The following is a 14213-nucleotide window of genomic DNA, read 5'->3' on the forward strand; positions in this document are numbered from 1 at the left end:
GACCTGGGCAGCGAAGGGACCACGGGAGGGCCTGGGCGGCGAAGGGACACGGGGCCTAAGGGCAGCGAAGGACTCGGAGCCTGGGCAGCGAGAGGACACGGGGCCTGGGCAGCGAAGGACCACGGGCCTGGAACCGCCTGAAAAGTTCGGGCCTGGAGCAGCGAAGGACTCGGGGCCTGGAGCCGCTGAAAGGACTCGGGGCCTGGAGCCGCTGGGGCCTGGGGCTGGAGCCCGTGAAGAACCACGAGGCCTGGAGCCGGCGGACACTTGGCCTGGAGGCAGCGAAGGGACTCGGGGCCTGGGCCGCTGAAGGACTTCGGGGCCTGGAGCAGCCCGAAGGGACTCGGGGCCTGGGCAGCGAAGGACAGGGCCTGGAGCCGCTGAAAGGACTCGGGGCCTGGAGCCGCTGAAGAGACACGAGGCCTGGAGCCGGCGAAGGGACACGGGGCCTGGAGCCGGCGAAGGGACTCGAGACTAGGCCAGCGAAGGGACTCGGGAGCCTGGAGCCCGTGAGAAGGTTCTGATGCCTGGAGCCGGCGAAGGACTCGAGCCTGGAGCAGCCGAGGACACAGGGCCTGGAGGCAGCGAAGGACTCGGTGCCTGGAGCCGGCGAAGGGACACGGTGCCTGGAGCCGGCGAAGGGACTGCAGACCTGGAGCAGCCCGAAGGGACTGGGGCCTGGAGCCGTAGACCGGGCCCGGGCCGCCCAAAGGGGCACGGTGCGGACCGCGAAAAGGGCACGGGGCCCGGAGCCGTGAAGGACACGGTGCCTGGACGCGAAAGGGTTTTGGGGCCTGAGAAAAGTGGACGAAGGGACACAGCAGGCCCTGGAGCCGCTAAAGGATCGGGCCTGGAGCCGCTGAAGAAACACCAAAGGCCTGGAGCCGGCGAAGGTGGGGCCACGAAGACTCAGCCCCGGAGCCACCAAGGGAACCCGGGGCCAAAAGGGCACGGTCCTAAAGCCCTAAACACGGGCCCGAACCGCAAAAAACGTTCCTGAAGCGAAAACTGGTGTTTAAGCCGCGAAGGGACACGGGCCAAGCACTGAAGGGGGCAGGCCTGGAGCCCGAAGGGCAGGGCTGAGCAAACGAAAAGGGACACGGGCCTGGGCCAAGGGAAAAAGACACGGGAGGCGAGGGACAAGGGGAGGGCGAAGGGAACGGCGGCAGCCCGGCGAAACACGGGACCCTAACCTCCCAAATGTGACGTGAGATAAACACGGCCAGTAGAAGGCGGTGGCAAAATTTGTTGGAAATTTAAACAAAGAAGTGAAAGACTTAGGATCAACAGGCATCTTGATAACTACACCTTAAATTAGGTGTCTATTCACAGCTCAATATTAAGAAATTTTAAACGAGGCCACATAAGGTGAATTCTCCGCAGCATGGAAAAGGCTGAGCCCTTATCCACGACAAGGCAAATGGTTCCCTCCGTAAAGGCAGGGCGATGAACCCGGATCCTTGTTATGGTCCTGTGTTGAGAAAAGACTAGGACAGATTTAGGGAAAAAAAGACCGTCAACATTAAATTCACGGCACGTCTGACAATAAAACACAAAACCAAAACTTGGGATGAATTTGATTTTCCAGAAATTCTTAAGGCAGACGAGGTTAGATCTAACTGCTCATGAATCAAATGTTTCCATCTGCAAAGAAAGGAAGATAAAAGACACCGGAGTTAGCATTTGAAGCTTGATTTCATGGTGAAGCAAAGTTTTTAAATTAAATTTGCACAATGTCCCACACAAAAGCTAAGGGCGAAAGCTGTTCAGGTCCTTGGCAAATTTCCTCTAATTTGAAACTATACTTCACAGTTTCAACACCACGAAAACTACCATCTACGGATTTAACACATAGTAACTCTGAAGTTTAACCAAAGGTTGCGAGGCACAAGAGAGTAAATTGCTTAACCCGTGTTGCATCTATTGACTCAAAGGTTACTCTTCCTGCCCGATAAAACCATGAAAAAGTTCCTGAAAGAAAATAAAATTTATTTTCTATGGCTGCTGAATTATAAAACAACACCCTGTGCAATGAAGCCCGGAAACTTTGGCTCTTTTGTTCAGGGACCCAGATAGATGGAAAAAGTAAAACACAGGGTCTCCATTCCTCAGTGACTTTCAGAAATTTCTGTCTTGTGATGTTTGGGAAAAAAGCAAAGGCACAAGCGACAGGGAGGTAAGGGTGGGTGGGGTACCTTCTGAACCTAGGAAAACTTCTGAATTGTACCTGAATGAACAACCGTAAAAGGAAAGGGGTTTTAACGGCAAAAAGAAAAATAAAAAGTAATGGATAAAAAGGAAAAAGCAAAAAGACTGAATTTCGACAAATCTTCTTGCATTTTGACTCAAGTCACTCTCCAACCTGAAATGAAGCATCTGTTACAATCAAAGAGTCATTCGAAAGATTAAAAAAACCATTTAGTTTATGCGGGTTTATCTTTATTTGCAGTGGGAAAGGCCGAAGCCCCGGACAGTCTCAAGGCCAAAGTTCGGGTTAAGAGGCAGTCGGTCTTGGATAAAAAGAGGAGCATCTTTATTAATTCAATTTGATTGCCAAACCCCAAACCCTGAAAGAAGGAGAAAAGAGAGGTAATAGCACCTGGAAAGTGGAAAACTTTCTTCTTTCTAAACTGAGTGCAGAATGCAAAAAGGACATGGCATTGAGCAACACACATCTTTGAACCATCAGGCCCCTCACAATGTAGGAAGGCGCGTGAATTCTAAATTACTGCATCTGGAAGAGTTTAAACCAAAGGACAGAGGCCATTTAACCAGAGAAAATAACCAAAACGCTTCCTAAAGGTAAATTAGAGGCAGCAGGGGCTATGGTTTTAATGGCCAGTAAGGCCTGGAACCGGCTGGTGTTTCCCGGTCCGAAGTGGAGTTGCATGCTCCTGTTTAGTGGGCCTCGGCCTTTCCAACTAAGACCAGGACTTTACCCGTTCTTGGATTGATGAATTGTGGGGGGAGGGTCCAGGTCTGATTGGGCGAGCGGGCGAGGCCTGTTGGCTGCCACTCCCGGTGAGCTGCACCTCAGGGAAAGGGCAGATTAGACCCCACCGGTTTACTGATGGAGCAGACCTGTAAGCATGGGAGCCCGAGAAACGTATTGGTAATTTACTAAGTCCATGAGCTGTCTACAGCAGCAACGGTCCACCTGTGCCAGGGTTCAGTTTCAGGCTTCTCCCAGGCCTGGTTCCTGCGCGACCCTTCAAAACATCTCAAAATTCAGACGCACCTACAGGACCAGCGTGAATAAGTGGGTAGGGGAGTGCACTGTAAAGCAAATATTGTGTTTAAAATAGGTCTCCCGTGGGCCAAAGGATGATGCAGTTAAAGCCGGTTGTGTGTAACCTTTCCAAAATGGGTGTTATTGTATCTTCTCTGGCAATTCTGACTACTTAATGTTCCCTCACTGAGGGTTTCCCCGTCGAAAGCAAAATAGGGGACCTTATGCCCGAAGTGGAGTGAGAAGGGTCAAGAGGTGCCCAAACTCCCAACCCGAGAAATTTATCTCGAAAAAGAACAATTCCAGACTTCCAGGGAAACAGAAAACTACAGTTAAACAGGGAGGAATCCGGTGCTGAGGGCTGGGGTATCCAAAGTGAGGGGGAGGTTAAAGGTTTTTAAAATTTTGGAAAAAGGTCAGGGGTTAGCCAGGGGCCTGAAGGAACGAGCAGAGGCTGACTGAAAAGGAATTTTACATCCTTTTTCATGCAACTTGCAAAATTTCTCTGAGATGAAATTGCAGAACGTAAAAGAAAGGAGAAAGTGGTAAGTACTTTCAGTTAGTTTGCTGAAAAATGCGGCGTAGCAGGGCCATTAAGGGGGCCTGAGTGTTTTGGGGTTCAAACCATTCTACCGTCGCCACGGGCCCACGGGACCCAATGACCCAGCACCCTTGAAATTACATTAGCATGGCCTTTTTCCAAAAACACTTAAAAAATATTAAAGAAATAAAACAAGGAACAAAAGTAGGTAAATTTTAAAAGGGCAATAAAAAAACCGAAGGAGGGGCCAGGGTCGAAAAGGGCCGGAAATGGTTTTACTGGGAAAGGGACTCGGCCTCCTGGGAAAGAACCAGGGGCGTTGGTTTATATTCTCGCTCGGAAAAAAGGACCCCGGGGAAAAAAAAAAAAAGGCGGGTTCCTCCCTTCCCCATTAAAAACCAAAAGGTTGGCACAACTTTTTTGGGGATGCAGCAGCCCTCCAGGGGAAAGGGGGATTTTGGGGGTTTGGGACTGAACACTGACGGCAAAGTTTATTTGAGGGCCGAGGAGGGACTTGGGGGGGGAAAACCCCTACCCAAAACCCTTTGGGGGCCTTTGAAAAGGGGCCATTTTAAGGTGGGCAGCCACGGGTGGGGGCCAGTGGTTGGGTGTTTTCGAAGAAGGGCCTGTTTGATGGTGTCGGGCCCATCCCCGGGCCCAAAATTTGCATGTTTCCCCTGGTTTTGTGGGTTCTGGGAAAGGTTTTAATTTTAAGAACAGCCCCGCGCCTAGGGTTTAGGTTTTTGAAGAATGTTGGTTGGGGGGGCCCTTCCTAGGGGAGGGCCTGGGCCCTTTTTTAAAATTTTTTCCCCAATTTTTGGCCTTAAACCACCCAACCGGTTACCCGTTTGGTTTCCCTGGGAAATCGGGAAAGCGCCCCGGGGGCCTTGGAAAGCGCCCCCCCCCAAAAATTATTAATATACCCTGAGGCCGGGGCAGCTTTTTGGGGGGAAAGGGGGTTCCCCCAAACCGTTTATATATTGTACTTAAAGAAAGTGTTAATAAAGACAACTGAGAGCAAAAGTAGGTCAATACTTTCAGATTTGCTTGCGAATGAAAAAATGGGACGATAAGCAGAGGGCCAGGTGTGACAGAACAAGGGTCCTGAGTGGTCATCTTTGGCGTTTACAACCGGTGACCCTCTGTCTGAACTCACTCAGGGGCCCCACGTCGACACCAGATGTAAACATTGCACCTCTTGTGATATTACATTACATTACATGTCATTTAGCAGACGCTTTTATCCAAAGCGACTTACAATAAGTGCATTTCAACCTAGAGTACAAACTAAGAACAACAAGAATACAGGAAGTAACATTTCCTCAACATAGTCGAACTACAAAAGTACCATAAGTAAGTGCTATTTAAGTGCCACTGAAGTGCTAATCTGTGTTTTAATCCAGATATAGTCGGAAAAGGTGTGTTTTCAGTCTCCGACGGAAGATGTAGAGACTTTCTGCTGTCCTGATGTCAGTGGGGAGCTCGTTCCACCACTGAGGAGCCAGGACAGCAAACAGTCTGGATTTCGAGTGATTAGCTCGACGTGCAGGAGTCACAAGTCGGTTGGCTGTTGCCGAGCGGAGCGAACGTGCCGGGGTGTGAGGTGTGACCACATCCAGGATGTAGACGGGGTCCGATCCGTTCAGAGCACGGTACGCCAGGACCAGTGTTTTGAAGCGGATGCGAGCAGCCACCGGTAACCAGTGGAGAGAGCGGAGGAGCGGAGTGGTGCGGGTGAATTTCGGGAGGCTGAAGACCAGTCGAGCTGCTGCATTCTGGACGAGCTGCAGAGGTCGGATGGCCTTAGCAGGTAGACCAGCCAGGAGGGAGTTGCAGTAGTCAAGGCGTGAAATGACCAGAGCCTGGATCAGAACCTGCGCCGCCTTCTGAGTAAGAAGAGGACGTATTCTCCTGATGTTGTGCAGCATGTACCTACAGGAACGCGCTGTCGCAGTGATGTTGGCCGTCAGGGAGAGTTGACTGTCAAATGAAGACCTGTTTGATTGTGTGTTCGGAGCCCATATCCTCACCATATGGGCCCAAGAGGATGTTACTGCGGAGTGAATAAACACAAGCCTGGATTCATGTGTGTTAACCTGCCTGTAGATCAATAGTCTTTGATACTTTGGACTTGCTGTATGCTAATACTAAGGACGCATACAGCGCCACTGCCCTTCCCCCCCTCGGCAGGTCTGATCATGACCTGGTCCGGCTGACACCCAGGTATGTTCCTCTGGTGAAGAGGCTGCCGGTGACCACCAGGACTGTGAGGAGGTGGTCTCTGGAGGCTAACGACGCTCTACAGGACTGCTTCGAGTCAACGGACTGGGATGTGCTGTGTGGACCGCACGGGGAGGACATCAACAGTATGACCGACTGCATCACGGAATACATCAAGTTCTGTGAACACACCACCATCCCATCACGGACTGTGCGCTGCTTCCCAACAACAAGCCCTGGATCACCAGGCACCTGAAGTCGCTTCTTGACATGGGAAAACCTGCTTTCAGGTCTGGAGACAGGGATGAGCTGAGGAAAGCCCAGCGCAACCTGAAGGTGAAGCTCAGGAGGGCAAGGACTCCTACAGGAGGAAGCTGGAGGCCAAACTCCAGCTGAACAACACAAGGGAGGTGTGGTCTGGCATGAAGCAGATAATTGGCTTCAAGGTGGGAGGGAGACAGCCAGGGGCTCCTGGAGAGGCCAACGAGCTGAACTGTTTTTCAATAGGTTCAGTTCACAGCCCTCCCGTCTCCTCCACATCACACCTCCCAAACACCTCCTCCCCTCTGTCCCTGCTGAGCTGCACATCCACCGAGCCCTCAATAACAATGGGCTCCTCCACCTCCCCTCTCTGTGACGACTGACCAGGTGAGAAGACAGCTGGAGAAACTACACCAGCGCAGAGCTGAAGGTCCTGATGGCATCAGCCCCAGGGTCCTAAAGACCTGCGCCACCCAGCTGTCTGGTGTCCTGCAGCGCCTCTTCAACCTCAGCCTGAGGCTGGGGAAGTCCCAGTGCTGTGGAAGGCGTCGTGCCTGGACCCTGACCCAAAGAAGTCAGCACCATCTGGCCTCAGCGACTGCCGACCGGTCGCACTCACCTCCCATGTGATGAAGGTGCTGGAGAGGCTGGTCTTGGCCCACCTCCGCCGCAGGTGAAATCATCGTTGGACCCTCTGCAATTTGCTTACCAGCCTCATGTGGGAGTGGACGACGCCATCATCTACCTGCTGCAACGAGCTCAGTCGCACCTGGATGGAACCGATGTCTCTGTGAGAGTCACTTTCTTTGACTTCTCCAGTGCATTTAACACCATCCAGCCACTGCTGCTGAGTGAGAAGCTGCGGGTGGCCGGTGTGGACGCGTCCACCATCTCCTGGATCACTGACTACCTCACAGGCAGACCACAGTTTGTCAGAATGGGCCGTGTGCTGTCTGGAGCGGTGGTCAGTGATGTTGAGCCCACAGGAACTGTTCTGTCTCCCTTCCTCTTCACCCTGTACACCAGTGACTTCCAGTACAACACGGAGTCATGCCATCTGCAGAAGTACTCTGATGATTCTGCAGTGGTCGGGTGTATTAGGGATGGACGGGAGGAGGAGTACAGGGCAGTGGTGAGTGACTTTGTAAAGTGGGCCGATGAGAACCACCTGCGGCTGAACGTGGCCAAGACCAGAGAGATGGTGGTGGACTTCAGGAGGAAGGCGACAGCTCCTACACCTCTGAGTGTCCTGGGAGTGGACGTGGACATGGTGGAGGAGTACAAGTACCTGGGCGTCTCCATCGACAGCCGACTGAACTGGAAGGCCAACATCAACGCTGTGTACAAGAAGGGGATGAGTCGACTCTTTTCCTGAGAAAGCTTCGATCCTTCAACGTGTGCAGCAAGATGCTGGAGTTATTCTACCAGTCGGTTGTTGCCAGTGTGCTGCACTTTGCCATTGTCTGCTGGGGGAGCAGCATCGGAGCCGTGACACCAGCCGTCTTAACAAACTGGTTAGGAAGGCTGGCTCCATCATCGGCTGCCAGCTGGAGCACCTGGAACAGGTGGTGGAGAGGAGGTCGTTGAAGAAACTGGTGTCCATATTGGACAACCCGGACCACCCTCTCCACCACCTCCTACAGGGACAGAGGAGTACTTTCTCCAGACGTCTCCTCACGCTCCGCTGCCACAAGGAGAGATACAGGAGATCATTCCTGCCGTCGGCTATGAGGCTCTACAACAGTTCACCTCTTGCCAGATCACCCTAACCCTTCTTATATTTTGTGTTTTGTTTTTTTATTCTTGTGTGTTGCTGCTACTGACTCGACAAATTTCCCCTTGGGGATTAATAAAGTATATATCTATCTATATCTATCTATCTATCTATCTATATGATAATGTAACCTATGTCCCCCATATGTTCTGTATCCTGACCCCCGGTTATAATGTGTTCTGCGTCACTGCCCACGGGAAGTCTCACCAAGTCTGAAAGAATCATAAAGAGGGTACCCTAAGTGCCTGAGAGATAAGAGGAGACACCCGGAGACAGGTCACCGAGGTGACCGAGCTCATCTAAACCAGCTGAGACAACGGTCCCCCTCTTTGATGTGGGACAGAGAGTCTCTCCAGAACCTCTCAGGAAGAGAGGGGGGGGGATGAACCCCCCATCAGCACCCCAAAGAGGTACGGATATCCGGTAAAAGTGGGAGGAGCCGAGGGTATAAAGGTGACGAACAGAGGAAACAAAAGGCTTTTTGGAAAAGGGCTTTTTGAAAATGAGTTTTTGAAAAGAAAAGAGGTTTTTTCATAGGTTGTGGTTTGCGTCAGGCGTCCGTGAAGAACTCACGGACGCCTGACGTACTTTGTCTATTTTTCTTCTTTTTTTCTGAAAATCTTAAGAAAAAGAGAGTTTGTGAGTTGTTGTGATTTTTGCGTCAGGCTCCCGTGAGGGAACTCACTTGTGATTGTACTTTGTTTATTTCTTTCTTCTTTTTTGAATAAAATACTTGGCTGCCTTGCAGTCTTAAACTTTACATTCGGTTTGTGGACCTACTTTTTTGTGAGACCTAGTTCTTCACCTGTCGACCCACCCGAGGAGGCCGAAGGCGGAGACCCGAGAGCGGACCCCCGCCGCCCCCGAGGTGAGTCTGAGCGACATCTGCACGGCTACACACACTGACCTCAGGTACCCAGGGCACATACTGATTCCTCACACACCTGTAACTGACATTTTGTACTGAAGAGAGATATCGCTGCAGCTGGTAGACCTCCGTCTCTCGGCCGAGCCGTGGTTGGTTCTGGGACCCAGAGAGGGACTCGTAACACTCGAGTCCTCGTCGCGGAGGTTGTCCTAAAAATAGAATATTACTAAGTGTCCCGCCAGCCGCTCTACGAGCCTTGTACCCTCGAGCGTGTTGGGGTGCGACCAGATAATTGAATACACAGCGTTTCTCTCCGCGGAGATCGATCTGCCATCATCTAGGGGTGTCGCGCGCCGAGCCGAACAGCGACCACTGTCGAGGTGCACGCGCGTCATTCATCAGGCCCGAACGGTCGCAGAATCATATAGAGGGAGTTACTGATCTCCGCCTCCCTCCCCCGTAACTCGGTCTTCGCCCTCGCTCGAGTTTCCCTCTCCCCCTCGAAGCGCAAGGCGAGGATACCGTGACCGGGGTGATCGTCAGAAGAGAGGCCGGGCATCGTGACCCGTGGACCCGCGTCCTCTCCAGTGCGACAGGTTAGCAGCGCGCGGTGAAGCGCTGCGCCTGGGCGTCGCCGACGTGCTTTTACGACAGTTTGCTACACGTCTGTCCTTAGAGCACGATTATTTCCCTCAATAAAGTACCCGGTGTGAGCCGACTCGCACCTCAAACCTTTCCCCCTCCTCTCCATCTCTCCTCTCCCGTCTCGTTTAACCCCCCCCCTCCCCGCTCCTCTCCTCCCCCGTTTCCCCTACACGAGAATAGGCGGCGTGACTTTTCTTTCCGTCTCCCACCCGAGGCGACCGAATCGGTTTACGTACGCGTCTCTCTTAATAATGCAAATTAGCTGTGTAGCTACAATCTGGTACACAGATCATCAAATGGGGACATTCATGTTTTAACTGTATATGGTTCACTTTAAATAAAGATAATAGTCTTTATTTTGAAGTCGATGCCGTTGATGTACCACTAGAGGGACGTAGAGCGACAGCATTCTATAAGAGATCTGGAACCGTACATTTCATTCAGCTGATGCTTTTATCTCTTATTTAAGTGACGTGCATTCACACCCCTAAAACAGCTACGTGAGCCACCCAGCGTTAAGTGTCTTGCTCAAGGGCACATCGACTAGGACGAGTACATCCGGGGGTTGAACCAACGTTCCTGATTGAAAGACGGACCTGCTAACCACTGACCCACAGTCAACCCCATTAGGGGGCTTAATGCCTTGCTCGAGGGCATACGAGTGGTGGTTATGAGGCAATCGCACTCAAATCTTTCTTTTCCACCTCGATTCAGAGAGAATCAAACCGCCAACAAAAAGACTTCTCCAACGCCCCTCACCTTTCTGCTTTGAACCAATAGTGTGTGCTGGAAAAGCTTTCAAATAATTTAGCCAAGTGAGATTTTACCATTTCATGTAAAATACGTGCAAGCTCAATTAATAGTGTTTTAAAGACTCCTACCAATTCAACTCAGTTTATTTAATACAGCCCAATATCACAAGGTACAACCTCCCCTCAGAGGGCTTTACGATCTGCACACACACACATCCCTGTCCTTTGACCTCACATCTCCAGCTGCTTTAACATGGTTCCAACTCTCACAGTTCACACGTGCTCCTGTCTTCATGGTAACGCTCTGGAGCTGCATAGCTGGTGTTCTGGCGCCACCTAGTGGTCAGTCTCTGTTGGTGCTCTGTGTGGACGTGGTGGCTTCAGGTCAGTGTTTCCCTGAAGGTCCGGACTGACGGTATTGAGACTTCTCACTCAAACTATCTGCAGTCCATCCTTTGTGTGCTCAGATCTAGAACAAGAGACCGTTTGGGTTGGGTTGCACTCAATCACCACAAGAGTTTTAAATCGATTTAAATTCAACTCCTACATTCCCTCCAGGGGCCCAAAGCAGCAGCTGCACCCAACAGTATGGACCCCAAGAAAAGGCTGTATTAAATGATCATATACTTTCTTTAAAAACCTGTGCGGAGGTATGGTCGATTATTAAATCCTAATTCATATAGAGCTTTAGTAAATGATCTCACTCTACAGTGGCCAGAAGCTAACAGCCTTCATGAGCACAGGGACACAATGAGTATCAAAGTCTGGCACACACACATGTGTATATATATATATATATGTGTGTGTATGTATACATACACACACACACACACATATATACATACACTACCGTTCAAAAGTTTGGGGTCACTTAGAAATGTCTTTATTTTTCAAAGAAAAGCACTGTTTTTTCAATAAAGATAACATTAATCACAAATACACACTATACATTGTTAATGTGGTAAATGACTATTCTAGGTGGAAACGTCTGGTTTCTAATGAAATATCTCCAGAGGTGTATAGAGGCCCATTTCCATCAACTATCACTCCAGTGTTCTAATGGTACATTGTGTTTGCTAATCGCCTGAGAAGACTAATGTCTGATTAGAAAACCCTTGTGCAATTATGTTAGCACAGCTGAAAACAGTTATGCTGGTGATATAAGCTATACAACTGGCCTTCCTTTGAGCTTGAAGAACAAAATTAATACTTCAAATATTAATCATTATTTCTAACCTTGTCAATGTCTTGACTACGTTTTCTATTCAATTTATTTGATAAATAAAAGTGAGTTTTCATGGAAGACACAAAATTGTCTGGATGACCCCAAATTTTTGAACGTTAGTGTATATATACACACACATATATATACTACCAGGCAGTCTTACGCTTTTTCCACAAGCCCAGAGCATCGAGTGTCACGACACTGGAGAGAAGGAAGAGCTTCTCCAGGGGAGAGACCTCCAACACCTGTAGACCGACACAAGACACAATACAAGACAACACAACACAATGAAACACACCACAATGAAACACAACACAATGAAACACATCACAATGAAACACAACACAATGAAACACAACGCAATGAAACACAACGCAATGAAACTGTTTGAGTTGGATAGCGACACACCACCTGGACGGTACTCACTGGGAAAAACAGCAGTAGACTTTTACGTTACATCTATAAAGCGTTTATTCAAAATCAGGATACAAATAGACAATCATGCGCATGGACCCTAATCCAGAGCTGTGACCCATGGCCCCAGCGCTGCAGAAAGGACTGCCGGTTCAGAGTGTGCGGCCATTTTAAATAGCCAAAAGGTACAGTTCTGATTGGCCAGGAAGAAAAGAGGGTGGTGTCTTCTCATTGGTTCTTGTTCCTCTGCTTCCGCCGAGGTCGCTCCTTCATTGGTTCTTGTGGTCTGCCAATGAGTGCACATGTTTGTGAAAGGACGTGTGAGAAGGGGAGAGAGTTGATTTAATAGTTCCTTTCTTGAAGGAAGACTCCCTTCGGGCCCTTATCTGTGCAGGGATGGGGTCTGGACCTTCTCAGAAAGCTTTTATGTATTCTGAAATTTCAATTTTACAGACATCCAGAGGTGGCATATGACCTCCATCTCTGGGTGGCTCTGGCATACTTCTTCCTGTTAACAACTCACTTGGTGACGTATTCCCCCCTGGTAATGACCTCATGGTCATCAGTACCTAGTGGAAGCGCCTTCGCACATTATCCTCTTAATTATTTGATTGGCTCTCTCGACCAATCCTTGAGACTGAGGGTGATATATGGACCCAAACTTGTGGGTTATGCCCAGTGCATATCAACTTTCCCCAGCAGTTTGTTGTTAAGATGTGTTCCGTTGTCCGACCTGATGCGTCTTGTAACTCTATACCTTGAGTGTGTGCATGTGTGCACTATATGGGATGTGGTCAAACACTCGCAAGTTATGTGTACAGGAGTGGCGGCTCTTCTTCGAATCCGTCGACGTTGAACCCCATCTACTATCACCACAACTATGGAAGGAACACAAATAAGATTACATCTTTTCATTTATCAAGCATATTATGATTTCAAAAAATTATTTTTATGGTTCTCTGGGGTCACTGATTCTAAACCTGCTGCTATCTGATCTATTAGTCTGTACTTGTCTGGCCCTCTTCTTCCTACTCTGTCCTCAACATAGATTGTTGTGTGCTTCTATCCCTCTTTTGAAATAGGATGGAATTCCTAAATCCGTCCTTTTCAATAATAATAATCTTAATAAACAGTCAACCTCTAGAAGAAAAGAGAGAAATAAAATTAAAAATGCATGCGTCTGTCAAATCAATGCAGGAGAACCATGTCTTGTCTGAACTCGCAGCGTCATCATTGTGCTTGGGTTAGGAATGTCATAATAAGTCGGCCTAATTAGTAAAGAGCGGGTTACAAATTTATTTATTGGCCCCAAATCAAGGCCCATTTTCAAGGGTTAGGAAATTAATTAATTAATGTATTCCAGGGAGCCCTCGTCCTCTCCAGTACACCTGCCTATAACAGCCATTCTATGGTTTAACAAAATATATATCTACAGTCTGTTCCATCCTTAAGGGATGCTGATGATGATTAAATTGGAATCGTACGCGGTTTTAACTCTATCTCTACGGGAGCTATCGGAATCAGTCACACATCAGTTCACCCTTTAGTCCACAAAGTGTCTGGAAATAAGTTAAGCATGTTGTCAGTGTCCCCATGATCAGTGTTCTCTCTACTATGTGTGTGTCTAAGCATGTGTCTCTAATACTAACTGGACCTCCGATGTGTGTGCAGTTCTGTCCATGTTCTCAAATGTGGAGTAATGCAAGTGTTCATTGTGTGTGTGCACCCAGTCCGTAGCCTCAACCTCTGCTTCCACCATTGTTCTTCTCTTTGCCTCCACTCTGGACCAACACTGTGATGTGGAGCTGCGGTGTCAACGACTGCATACAATCTGCAACTCTGGTGTTCATTCACAGCCGCTGCTACTCCTTGCTTCTCTGCATAGCTCTCCAAGCCTCCACAGTTGGGTTTTCACGACCCTCAATCTCGTGTTGCAGGCAGTCCCTCAGGATCTCAGATCTCATCTTGTATCAAGGTGTAGTTAAGGGCACAATGTCTTTGGTCCCCTGGTGGCGAGTAGGGATGCAGGACTTTGAACCAAAGTCTCCACTGCTGGCTGTTGTCATGCAGAGGTGTGATGTCATCATCATCGACTCTGTCCCACCGGACCCTTTGCTTCCTGTTCAGTGTCTCTTTAGTCTCCAGTTGAATCATTGGGTGACTAGTGGGTGTGGCACATTTCTGTTCAGTGGATACAGTTCGCTGTCAGCTGTTGGATCTGGGCACGCCTAATGTTGTGTGTCTCTGGTCCGGGCCTGGTGCCGTGGATCACTGTTGCCTTGTG

At 49.4% G+C, this 14213-nt stretch overlaps 1 long non-coding RNA gene across 1 annotated transcript; it reads right to left on the minus strand.

The window, feature by feature from the left end:
• Positions 1-10418: 10418 nt before the first annotated feature.
• Positions 10419-11760, minus strand: LOC130196178 (uncharacterized). The gene is made up of 2 exons (XR_008832199.1): positions 11679-11760; positions 10419-10759 (listed from the first exon to the last, which is right to left on the minus strand). It is a non-coding gene; the product is annotated as an uncharacterized LOC130196178 (long non-coding RNA).
• Between the last annotated feature and the right edge of the window lie 2453 nt (positions 11761-14213).

The sequence above is a fragment of the Pseudoliparis swirei genome, chromosome 7 (genome assembly GCF_029220125.1).
Source record: "Pseudoliparis swirei isolate HS2019 ecotype Mariana Trench chromosome 7, NWPU_hadal_v1, whole genome shotgun sequence".
Taxonomy (NCBI): Eukaryota; Metazoa; Chordata; class Actinopteri; order Perciformes; family Liparidae; genus Pseudoliparis; species Pseudoliparis swirei.